The sequence below is a fragment of the Somniosus microcephalus genome, chromosome 13 (assembly GCF_052327205.1).
Source record: "Somniosus microcephalus isolate GS21.2 chromosome 13, FLI_Smic_1.0, whole genome shotgun sequence".
Taxonomy (NCBI): Eukaryota; Metazoa; Chordata; class Chondrichthyes; order Squaliformes; family Somniosidae; genus Somniosus; species Somniosus microcephalus.
This window is the reverse complement of record NC_140999.1, coordinates 123999461-124012247: the sequence shown is the minus strand read 5'-3', so window position 1 is coordinate 124012247 and position 12787 is coordinate 123999461. Positions and strand designations below refer to the sequence as shown.

Sequence of the window (12787 nt, the reverse complement as noted above, 5' to 3'; positions counted from 1 at the left end):
AAAGAAGGGTTTCGACCTGAAACGTTAACTCTGTTTCTCTCTCCACGGATGTTGCCTGGCCTGCTGAGTTTTTCCAGCATTTTCTGTTGTTATTTTTGACAGAGATGGTTGTTGAGAGTGCTGATTATCATTGCATGGTGCATAGGTGAGAATTCAAGTCAATAGGTTAAACTCCAACCACTCTAAATGTGTGCTGTCTACCAAACAAGTCAATCTAAGGCTGCTTATCAATAAAACTGGTCAATATTTTCTTCTGTGCCTTTTCAATGCTCTCCTATTCAGAATAATCACAGTAAGGTTCACGTAGCCGGGCCGGTGCGGGTGATCTAGCTGGTAGTGCTGCTTCACATCTAATTTCCATCTGCATTGTAGATTATCTGTATCTTTCATCACATCTCCTACTGCAGGTATCTGATTGAAACCTGGCAACACTGAGTTAAACTAATGGTTCTGCAATGCTGCATTCTCAGGGAAGGTGAAACTTCACACGAGAATGGTTAAACATATGTACGGACCTCCACTCAGACTGTTGGTTCAATCTTTTAAGTTAGTGAAGAGCTGTCTGTCCTTTCAGCTCTTTAATACCAGTAAAAACTCAAAGGGCAGTGCCTGGGATCTTTCTAAACTTTAAAAATGAAGTTTGCTAAGTTATTTTTTATGGCAGTTGAGGTTGTGCTGCAGTCAGTGTGAAACCCTTCTCCAGGTGATCTCATGTTACTGGCCAGAATTTGCTGCAATGTCGGAGTTTCCTCCCCCAGTCTTTGTGGCAATGTAACATGAATGTCATGGGCCCGGAATTTCCTGGGAGCTGCTCGCGCTCCACCGTGCAGTGTAACCGGGCCACTATAAACTGCAGAACACCAAACAAAAATTACCAGCTGAAGGGAGTTAAACAGTAACGCTTCAACTCATACAGATTTCCTGTTAAGCTCTTCTTTAGTTGAATAACCTCTGCTCTGTAATCCTCTTGTTAGCACCTTTGCTAACAGCATCCACTCGCACATACAAACACGTACAAAGTGCATTGGTCAGACAATGGACATATTTATAATGCTACATTTAATTTCAGAGCTTCCCTGTTCACTCCTTACTAAGTTGTATGTAGTACTACAGCACAATGTGCTGGTTGATGGTTGTGGGTAGATGTGGTTTGAAGCAGCAAATGGGGCTATTAATGGGACAGGTCCTGTTAGACCTGTAAAGCATCGTAGATGCGGTAGTAGTGACAAAGGAGGCACCACCAAAACCACCTCATACTGGATTCGGACTGGCTTTTCCCATGCTCTGTTACCTATAAAACACAATTATTACAATCACAGTTAAATTCAGCCTTACAATCATTTCAAGCGACACTACAGTTTAACAGCTAATCAACGAATCATGGACTTAAATGATTCTCCAGATCTCTTTCACTTGTATCCATTTTGTGGATAATTCTTGCTAAATTTATTTCTCCCTAGCCTTAATTGTCCCAATCCAAATTCCATGTAACTCTCTGCTTCAACTTCAATTTTCAAAAGGGAAAGTCTTGCTTGACCAACCTCATTGAATTGTTTGAAGAGGTAACAGAGAGAGTAGACAATGGTAATGTAGTAGATGTAATTTATCTAGATTTTCAAAAGGCCTTCAATACGGTACCCCATAATAGACTGATGAACCAGGTCAGAGACTGCAGAGTCAGGGGACAAGTAGCAGAATGGATAGCTAGCTGGCTTCAAGATAGAAAGCAGAGAGTAGGGGTAAAGGGTAGCTATTCACAGTGGCAGATGATGGGTAGTGATGTTCCACAAGGATCAGTGCTGGGACCACTGTTGCTCACAATTTACATTAACAATTTAGACTTTGGAATCAAAAACACAATTTCTAAATTTGCAGATGACACCAAACTGGGGCGGGGTGGGGGGGAGGGGGGGTGAATAGTCAATACTGAGGAGGATTGCAACAAATTACAGGAGGACATTAATAAACTTGCAGAATGGGCATATAATTGGCAAATGAAGTTCAACACAGATAAATGTGAGATATTACATTTTGGTAGGAAGAATAGGGAGGTCACTTATCACTTGGAGGGTACAAGTTTAGGTGGGGTAGAGAACAAAGGGATCTCGGAGTACAAATACACAAATCACTAAAAGTTGCGACACAGGTTAGCAAGGCCATTAAAAAAAGGAAATCAAGCACTAGGGTTTATTTCTAGAGATATAGGCCTAGAAATTGGGTTGGGGCGCCAAAGTGGCGCAAAAGTCGCCTGAGCGCAGGATTTAGCACAGCGATCGGAGTGATACCGATCGCCAGAAATTCAGTTTCACTGCCCCTCGAGGGAGACAGGGCGAGGCTCGAGGCGCTCCGCGTCCCTCTTAGGGCGCTGAAACTGATTATCGCAGCGCAACGTGCCACAGCGCCACACGCTGCGGCATGGCACGCTGCGGTACTGCAGGCCTTCCTCCCACTGTTAAGGGGGAGGTGCCTGCAACAGTGCGATCCCCGCTCGCGAGTGCCGGCAAATGAGCCCAGCACCAAGGAGAAATGCCGGGCTCTCGGGAAACAGCCGGCAATGCCGTGGTGGGGGGGGGGTTAGGAGGCTGGGGACGGAGGTGCTGGCAGGCAGCCGCCGAAAAAGCGGCCGCCCCGTACCTCCACCTTAACTTGCGCTGCTGCCGGCACAGGAAGGCCCCGTGAACCGGGCGCAGGTAGCGAGCGGCACAACTGTGGCGTTCGCTACCAAATATCGCGAACGGGGCACGAATGGGGCGCTGCGCACACCGATGACATCATCGGTGGCGGCGCAGCGCAAATGCCTAACGCCACCATTAGCGCCCCTACTGAATATTGCCGGAGACGCAGCCAGTGGCGCTACAGCCACTGACTGCCTCTTTAGGCGCTAACAGGTGGCGCTACTCACCCAATTTCTCCCCCATAGAATTGAAAAGTAGGGAAGTTATGCTAAACTTGTATCGAACCTTGGTTAGAACACACTTGGAGTACTGCGTACAGTTCTGGGCGCCATATTATAAAAAGGATATAGAGGCACTGGAGAGAGTGCAGAGAAGATTTACAAGGATGATACCAGAAATGCAAGGGTATACATATCAGGAAAGGATGAACAGGCTGGGTCTCTTTTCTCTTGAAAAAAGGCTGAGGGGTGACCTAATAGAGGTCTTTAAAATTATGAAAGGTTTTGATAGAGTGGATACAGAGAGAATGTTTCCACTTGCGGGGAAGAGCATAACTAGAGGCCATCAATATAAGATAGTCACCAAGAAATTCAATAGGGAATTCAGAAGAAACTTCTTTACCCAAAGAGTGCTGAGAATGTGGAACTCGCTACCACAGGGAGTGGTTGAAGCAAATGGAGTCATAGTCATAGAGTCATAACGGCACAGAAGGAGGCCATTCGGCCCATCGAGTCCGTGCCGTCTCTCTGTAGAGCAATCCAGTCAGTCCCATTCCCCCACTCTATCCCGTAGCCCTGCAAGTTTATTTCCCTTAAGTGCCTATCCAGTCTCCCCTTGAAAACATTGACTGTCTCCTCTTCCACCACTTCCGTCGGCAGCGAATTCCAGGTCATCACCACTCGCTGCATAAAAATTTTTTTCCTCACAACCCCCTGTATCTCTTGCCCAAAACCTTAAATCTGTGTCCCCTAGTCTTTGTACTATCAACTAGTGGGAACAGCCTTTCCCCGTCTAGCCTATCCAAACCCGTTATAATCTTGTACACCTCTATCAAATCACCCCTCAACCTCCTTTGCTCTAATGAAAACAAATCCAGCTTCTCCAACCTGTCCTTGTAGCTAAGATCCCCCAACCCCGGAACCATTCTGGTAAATCTCCTCTGCACCCTCTCAAGGGCCTTCACATCCTTCTTAAAGTATGGTGACCAGAACTGGACGCAATACTCCAGTTGTGGCCCAACCAGTGCTTTATAAAGGTTCAGCATAACTTCTCTACTTTTGTACTCAATACCTCTATTTATGAATAGTATAGATGCATTTAAGGGGAGGCTAGACAGCATTTGAGGGAGAAGGGAATAGAGGGTTATGCTGATAGAGTTAGATGAGGAAAGGCAGGAGGAGGTTCAAGTGGAGCATAAACACCGGCATGGACTGGTTGGGCCGAATGGCCTGTTTCTGTGCCGTATATCCTATGTAATTTCAATCCCTCTAACAGGTACCAGTGTGTTTAACTCTATTCTGATTGTTTCATTGATTAGATAGTTTCTCGATGGAGTATGTGTCATTGCTTTAAAAGTTGTCTCACTCCCCTGAGCCACATTAACCATTTCATGTCTTGCTGTTGTCAAGTAACTGAGCATGTCTGAGACCCGTTCTTCAGTGCAGATTCACCATGCATTTCTGCATGCTAATTGCTTCGTATGTAACGAACCTTTGCACACTCATACCGGAATCTCAATATCATGCCACACGTGACATCTGATATAAGCCATTCTCAGGCTTTCAGGTGATCTTATCAAAAGATTGTCTGGAAATCTTTGCTCATCTTTCACCGCATGGTCCCGATGTCTCGGGTAGTGGTCCGACTATCAAATTCAGTTTTCTTAAAAAGTTCATAGGCAAGGACACAAATGTTTCCAAGAGAAAGCTGTCAATTTACTATTCTTAACTACACTTTGCTGACTTTCACTAGAAAGTTAGGAAAATTCTCATTTGGTAGTATAATTTCCTGTTTCAATCTTACATCCTCAAATCACTTCCTCTCTCCATTTTACACATCCCATTAATTACCATTCTATCTCATTCATGAGCCCTGGAGGAACTTTACTGTCCAGTACAATATTAAAGGTAGAAAACATAAATCAAACGTTCCCACTTGGTCCAAGTTATTAACCCTTTTTTTTATTCTTTATAACCCACTATATTGTGCCTGAATCCATTTTATCAGTTCAAAATGATCCCAAAATCCAAATAGCAGTATTGTTGGACTGACAGGTTTTGTCAATGTTCAATTTCTTATTTCCCCCAAAACCTTTTTCTCTTGATACATAGCAATTGGCAGGACCACCAAGACTGCTCTCAACCGGTTTATTTTAATGAAAATATAATTATCCCCTTTAACTTCAGGTAGCTTTCCCCTTCTCGTATCTTATCTTATCAGCTCCAATTTCAGAAACAAGTGATTCCCAGGCTAGGTGGTTTACATGGTGTTTTAACATTAGAGACAGAAGTGCTGCAATTGATTTACAAGGTAACTTCCATGTAACAAAAGAAAGCAGAGAATCCATTGTGGCTCTGCTTAAGAGCCCAAGGGGTTAATTCGGCAAATCATAATTTTCCATCTGTCACTGTGGGCAAATATTCACTTAAAATTAAGATACTTAAATTTAATAATATCTAATATCTTTAAATTTCATTCAGCAATACAAAAGTTGTTCTGTGGTGAATTTAAAAAAAAACAGCTGTCAGTGGAAAGGGTTTACTCCTTCACAGGTTTATGAGGTGGAGCAAATATTAGCAGATGCACGCAATTGCGTCACTTCACGTAATTTTTTTTTAAACTTTCCCAATCGAAAAAGACAGTTGGGTTTTCACAATTTAATAGGTTAGTTAACTTTAATAATTCCAATTTAATTCAGATCAATATTTTATTAACTAACCACAATACAGAACAGATAAACATAAGAACATAAGAAATAGGAGCAAGAGTAGGCCATTCGGCCCCTCAAGCCTGATCCACATTCAATAAGATCATGGCTGATCTTCTATCTCATCTCCACTTTCCTGCACTTATCCCATATCCCTTGATTCCCTTAATATTCAAAAATCTATCGATCTCTGTCTTAAATATACTCTACGACTGAGCCTCCACAGCCCTCTGGGGTAGAGAATTCCAAAGAGTCACCATCCTCTGAGTGAAGAAATTTCTCCTCATCAGTCCTAAATGGCCGACCCCTTATTCTGAGACTGTGACCCCCTGGCACTAGACTCCCCAGCCAGGGGAAACATCTTCCCTGCATCTACCCTGTCAAGCCCTGTAAGAATTTTATACGTTTCAATGAGATCACCTCTCATTCTTCTAAACTCTAGAGAATATAGGCCTAGTCTACTCAGTCTCTCCTCATAGGACAATCCCTCCATCCCAGGAACCAGTCTGGAGAACCTTTGATGCACTCCCTCTATGGGAAGTATATCCTTCCTTAGGTAAGAAGACCAAAACTGTACACAATACTGCAGGTGCTGTCTCACCAGGGCCCTATATAATTGCAGTAAGACGTCTTGGGCTAGATTTTCAGTCGCTTGCGCCAGCAGTTAGCGCCTTAAGAGAAGTGTTTTTCAGGCGCTAGGCGTGTAGCGCCCGGGCGCAGCGCAGTTTGTGCCCCGCCCCAAATTAAGTTGCCCGTTAGCGCCGGCGCAAAGTTTAGCGCCCGCCCGGATGCGCGCGCAGAAAATGACATCACATCCTCGTGCAACGCCCTTTGTGCATGCACCCCACCACGCTCATGAGCTCCGTGTGGCGCCGGTCCGAATCCTCGGCCATCTTATCCAGCTTCCGCACCTCCTCCGAGGTGAAGGTGTCCGGACTGGAGTTGCGACTCTCCCGCTGGGGAGGAGGGGGCCGAACTAGGGGACCCTTGCCGCGTTGGTGGCGGCGAGTGTGCCGAACAGCAGCACTCCCCTCTGATCCTTCCCCCCTTTGGGGGGAAGGCCGCGGGCCACGCGCACGGCTCCTGGGTGGCTGGACGCCACTGGTCCCAGAAGCTGCATTGCCCTGCGACAGTTCCTCCAGGCACTCGTCCAGTGAGGAGGTGTCAAGCATTTCCTCCTCTCCTGCGGGACGTGACTGTTCCCCCGAAGGTCCGGCTTGCTCCTCCTCCTCCTCCTGGTCGGAGGTGCTGTCACTGGCAGCTTCAGGGTCCTGGTCATCACCAGCTGAAAGCAGGAATGCACAAGAGTAGCTTCAGAGTGAGGAGACGGCATCAGCGAGGGAGTTAGGACTGGTGGCATTCAGCGCATTGGTGGGACAGTGGCAAAGGAGGTAGCTCGGATGGGCCAGTGCGACGCGAGAGGGCCAAAAGGCGAGGTCCTTACCATTGCCGGGCAGTGGAGGGTCGGATACTCCGCACGCTGTGGGGACAATCACACGGGCTCCCATGAGCACACACACGCGCTCCTCCAGCCAAGTGAGCTTCTGCAGCTTGGCGCGGCCACCCCTGGCACGCGCCTGCCGATTAAACGCTACTTTAGCCTGCAAGAGAAAGGACGGGCTGTAAGTGCGCAGTGAAGCCCTGATGTAGTGTGCACTGCCTCCCATGGTGGAATAGCGTGGACAGAGTGAAGCCCTGATGTAGTGTGCACTGCCTCCCATGGTGGAATAGCGTGGACAGAGTGAAGCCCTGATGTAGTGTGCACTGCCTCCCATGGTGGAATAGCGTGGACAGAGTGAAGCCCTGATGTAGTGTGCACTGCCTCCCATGGTGGAATAGCTTGGACAGAGTGAAGCCCTGATGTAGTGTGCACTGCCTCCCATGGTGGAATAGCTTGGACAAAGTGTAGAGTGCCGAATGGCCATGTGATGCTCATGACTGCCCCAATGCTGCTGGCTGAGGGCTGGCCAATAGGACTTTCAGCTCCCTTTGCCCATCATGTCAGGTGTACATGCAAGAATGAGGAGGAGACTGGAAAGGCTACTCACCTTCACAATCCTGGTCAGATCGTTGTATTTTTTACGACATTGTTTGTGGGTCCTGGGGGCATCGCCGGTGAACGTCACCCTCTGGGCGATCTGCTTCCAGGCTTTGGTGTAGTCATGGTGGGTTGGATTCCTCCCACTCTCTGGGAACAAGATCTTGCGCCTCACCTCCAGAGCTGTGACCATTATGTCCAGATCACCCTCTGAGAAGCGCAGGGCACGCTGACGGGCCTTCTCTGGCGTTGCCATGACTCCCTGGGGCTGAGCAGCAGTGTTGAGGCCTCTTTGCAAGGCTGCAGTGTGCAGGGCGTGGCAGCAGACCAATTCGTCCCTTCCCCCTTTAAGAGCTGGTCGGCGCCACGGGGTCTGCTGTCAGTCCAAAAATGACCGCACCCGCGCTGCGCCCCGCCTGGGCGCTATCCCTCTGGACCGCCGGCTTAGCGCCTAAAGATAGGAGTGGAACGCCTCTTTTAGCACTCCACCAATCTCTTAGGGCGAAGCCACTGAATTTCCGGCAACGGGGCGCTACTTTGGGGCGGGCGCTAACTTCAGGCGGGCGCTAAGGTTAGCGCCCCAAAACTGTCTATACTGAAAATCTAGCCCCTTTACTCTTATACTCAAATCCTCTTGTAATAAAGGCCAACATAGCATTTGCTTTCCTAATTGCTTGCTGTACCTGCATGTTAACTTTCAGTTAAAACAAAATAGCACATGCTTGCAGAAAACAGTAAATTACGTCATATTTCTCTTTATCTTTCTTCAGATGCCTTTCCAAATGACTGTAAAAATACTGAATATAACTGGAGAAAAATTAGTTTTCACATTTAAACAACTCAAATCAAACTGCTTTGGAAATTTCACCATAGCAACCGCAACTCCAAGGTTAAATCTTAGACTGAAACTTAATCTTTTGTTAAACAAACTTTTTGTTTTTCTCAGCTTTTCCATGCCAGTTTAACTTAAATTGCAGTTCAAAGTTTTTTTTCCCAATTCTGGGTGCACAACCTTAAATTAAAATGAACATACTCAACATATTCACACACTCTTAAAACTTCCAATATCTAAGACAAGACTACAAAGGGTTAAACGGCTTTTAGGTCTATGCACAGAGAAGTGGGAGGAGCTAAAACAAACATAACAGACACTTTCTTTTAAAGACAGATTTTCAGACAAAAGGAATACTGTACCTTCTTCAACATTCATAGTCAGGGAAACTTCCACACTTTAACACACACTTTCACACAAACTGATATTCCAGCGTTCCTTAACGTTCCTTTCACTCAGCAATCTTGCGTTTTATTTGTCTCGGCACAGAAAACTTCCATGTCTGTTTAACTTTAAGTTTCTTCATTTTTCTTGACTTTTTAAACTGTATTCTCAGCAACTTATTCCATAATTCCTTGTTTTATTCCTTTGCTGAATTTTCAGATTGGTTAGCATGCAGCTTAGATCTTTTCCCCTCTCTACTCCCACTCTCTCTCCTGCTCTTTATGCTTCTCCTCTCTATCTCCCGTTTGTTTCTCAAGTTTCTGCGTTTGGCGCAGAGGTGGGTTGTGTGAGCCAGTTTATACCTGGCTTCCACAAGTTTCATTTTCTTCTCATTCACTTGAGATATCTCGTCCAAGCACTTGGAGTACTACATCCTTCCTTTTGGACGACTCCGATAACCTCTTGGGCCCCCTGGACCGCTAACTTCTGTGAGAGACTGTTCGTGACTTTATCTCTTATAATAAGCACCCGCCATTTTGTTTTTTCTTTATAACCCAATATAGACCAGACCCATCCCAACTCGTTTCTCCACAATAACCATTTTGCAGTCCACTCGTGGTCGCCACTTTGTTGAGATTAGCCAATTTGTTGATATTAGCTTATCTCTGGTCTTTCAGATAATCAGGATCGACTACAAACCAATATGGTGGGAATAGTGGGCCATATTTTCTGATCGGAGGCTTCCTGCGTGCGGCGGCCTCCGATCTGGAAAAAATCTACAGACTTACCTGAGGGTTCCCGAGGCCTGGACACTTCCTCTCCTGGGCCTCTCCAAACTCAAAATGTGCAAGGCCCACGTATCCCAGGGGAGCATGCGGTTCGCAAGCATTCCTGGGATCACGTGGGCCATGGGGAGCCAATAAGAGAAGGGAATCTCCCTTCATACACTTGACAGATAGACCTGTCAAATATATAATAATAATAATAATAATCAACTTTATTGTCATTGTTAGTGCACAAGTGCAGTACAATGAAATGTAGGCTTGCGGCTCCCGAGAGTGTACATTTAGATTAAGACATTTAGGCCTAGAAATTCAGCCGCGTTTGCGCCCACTTATTGGCTATAGAGTGGTTTGCGCCGGAAGTTTTTTAGCGCCCGAAATTCAGTTGGTCCCTAACATCGGCGTTAGCCGGTAGCGCTGCGCCAGCACCGATTACGTCATCGGTGTGCGCAGCGCCCCGGTTCCAATGCTATTCTGTGCCGATGGCCAAATTCAGTTGCGGCTGCCTCGCCCGTAGCGGCCGCAAACAGCGTTTGAAAAACGGTGCCTTGCAGCTCCGAGAGGCCGGCGCATAAAGGTGGAGGGGCGGCCGGCCGCTTTCCCGGCGGCCGCCTGGCCGCACCTCCCTCCCCGGACTCCTGCACCACCCCCCCGTGGCATTGGTGTCTGACTCCCGCGAGCCCGGCACTTCTCCGTGGTGCCGGGCTCATTTGCCGGGGGAATCCAGCGGCGATCTCACGGCTGCAGGCAGCTCCTCCTTAAGAGAAGGAGGAGGCCTGCAGTACCCCAGCCTGCCGCACCGCATCGGGTGCCGCAGCGGCAGCTGGACGCCTGAAACTGACTTTCATCGCCCCAAATGAGGCGGCCAAACCCTGCAATAGCGCCCGCCTCCGTCTTGGAGGCGGGCGCAACTGAATTTCAGGCGGGCGCTACGGGAATCCAGGCGAGCGCAAAATTTCGGGCACTAAAGACCTGGCGCGGCGATACCGAATTTTTAGCCCAGTAACATTCAACATTCATTTGGCTTGTAATACATTAACATAAACATAATGGGCCAGAAATTCCAGAACGGGGCTTGCAGCGCGTGCAAGCCCCGTATTTGCACTTACCCCGCGCGCCTGCCGATCAGCTTCTGGGACGCCTGAACTTGGAGAAATAGAAAGCACATTCCCGGGCAGCGTATGACGTCACGCCGCCCAGGAGTGCAGCCAGCGCGGACCCAGGAGCATGCAGTGTAAGTGAGACACGCCCCTTGAGGTCTCAGTTTCACTGGACACGCCCCCAATGTTTCTGTCAAGCTGCTTTGCTTTTTTACATGCAAAGCAGCAGTTTAAATAGGTTTTTGGAAGTTTTTTGAAGATTTTGGTAACTTTTATAAACTTTTTAAAATGTTTACATTATTTTGAGTAATCTGAAGTAGTTTTAAAGAGAATTAAAGCAATTTAAAGACTTTTAAAAGCCCTAAAATAATTTTTTTAATTCCATTTATTTATTTAGCAATGTCGTCGTCATACGTGTCTTCACACTGTTCCCTTTGGGGAACTGTATGAAGTGGTGGAAGGATTTATGGCCGTGATTAACGCTCATTCCGTGACCGTAACCATCTTTGAACCAGCCATTAGGGCGGTTAGTCCTATGGCGGGAGGGTTTTACGGGCTCCCACAAGCTATACAAGGAGGGGGGGCCACCCATACCCACGGACGCAAATATCCCACTGGATGTCAACCCAGAATTTAGAGCCGGAGCTCCGACTCCACTTGCCGGGACTGTCTGGTGCGGGGTTCGAAACCCTACCCTGATCTGGCCCAGCGGCGGGGATCCTACCGCTATGACAAAGGCCCAATCCGATTAGCAACGTGAAATGGCAGCATAAGGCTCCAGTCACGGGGAGGGAAAAGGCGCAGGAAACGTATGGGTGTCACCTTTTGTGCGGAGTGGGCCTTTTGCGTAGCAGTAAGCATCCCCGCCGCTGGGCCAGAAGGAGTAGGGTTTTGAACCCCACTCCAGACAGTCCCGGCAAGTGGAGTCGGAGTTCCAACTTTAAATTCTGGGTGGACATCCAGCGGGATACTTGCGTCCGTGGGTGTTGGTGGCCCCCCCCCCTCAGATGGGTTGTGGGAGCCCGTAAAACCCTCCCGCCATAGGACTAACCACCCTAATGGCTGGTTCAAAGATGGTTACGGTCACAGAATGAGCGTTAATCACGGCCATAAATCCTTCCACCACTTCATACAGTTCCCCAAAGGGAACAGTGTGAGGATACGTACGATGATGACCTCTTGCGCAATGCACCTCCTTGGGCCCTCAGTCGCAGATGCGAGGGGGCAAGTCGTGCAAGTGTTAAATTTTTTATTTTATTGACATGTAAAATGTTGGCCCAATAATTCCCTTCCAAATGCGCTAGTACGGTCGGGGTACTTACGCATCTGGCCGGATGAAATGCCGGTTTTCAGCATGCACAGTGCATGTGGGGAAAACCGGCATTTCCTGTCCTCTGAACGAAGGGGTTCAGAGGCAGAACGCATGCGACTGCACATGCAGCGCGTGCGCAGTATAATTCGCCGCTTTCATTAATGCTTCCAGTGAGGTCCAGTCATTACAACTTACACGTGAAAAAAGCATGGGTACAGTTGCTACAGAGGCTGCGGAGGAAGATATTTCTTATCGTGGAGCTTCTGAAAGTATGTATGTCTGTATATATTCCTTTGCGTGTTATGTATATATTCCTTTACTTATGTGTATGAATGTATTATTTAATTATGACTTTCAGAGAAAGTAACTTATTGGAAAATCATAATTAAAAACATACATTCATAGTAAAGGAATATAAAACATACATACATATACGTAAAGGAATATATGTGGACATACATACAAAACTCATTCTCACATTCCATTCACACAGCCACAATTGCTCCTTCTACCTACCGTTCTGAAAACACTTTAAAAAAAAAAAAAAAATTTTAACTTTAAAACTTACTTAAAATTTCTTAAAATAACTTCCCTCCCTTTCCCAAACAAATATATTGCATTTCAAAAGCTCCACGATAAAATATATCTTCCTCCGCAGCCAATGAACCACTTTACACTTGCTTTTTTTCAGTGTAACTTCTAAGGACTTAACCTCACGGATTTCATGAATGAAATCCA

The 12787-nt window shown here is 46.9% G+C and overlaps 1 protein-coding gene across 1 annotated transcript in view; it reads left to right on the top strand.

Annotated features, from left to right (window-relative positions):
* LOC147108579 (bactericidal permeability-increasing protein-like) overlaps window positions 1-12787 on the top strand; it is a 69224-nt gene that overhangs the window by 31908 nt on the left and 24529 nt on the right. The window lies entirely within an intron of this gene.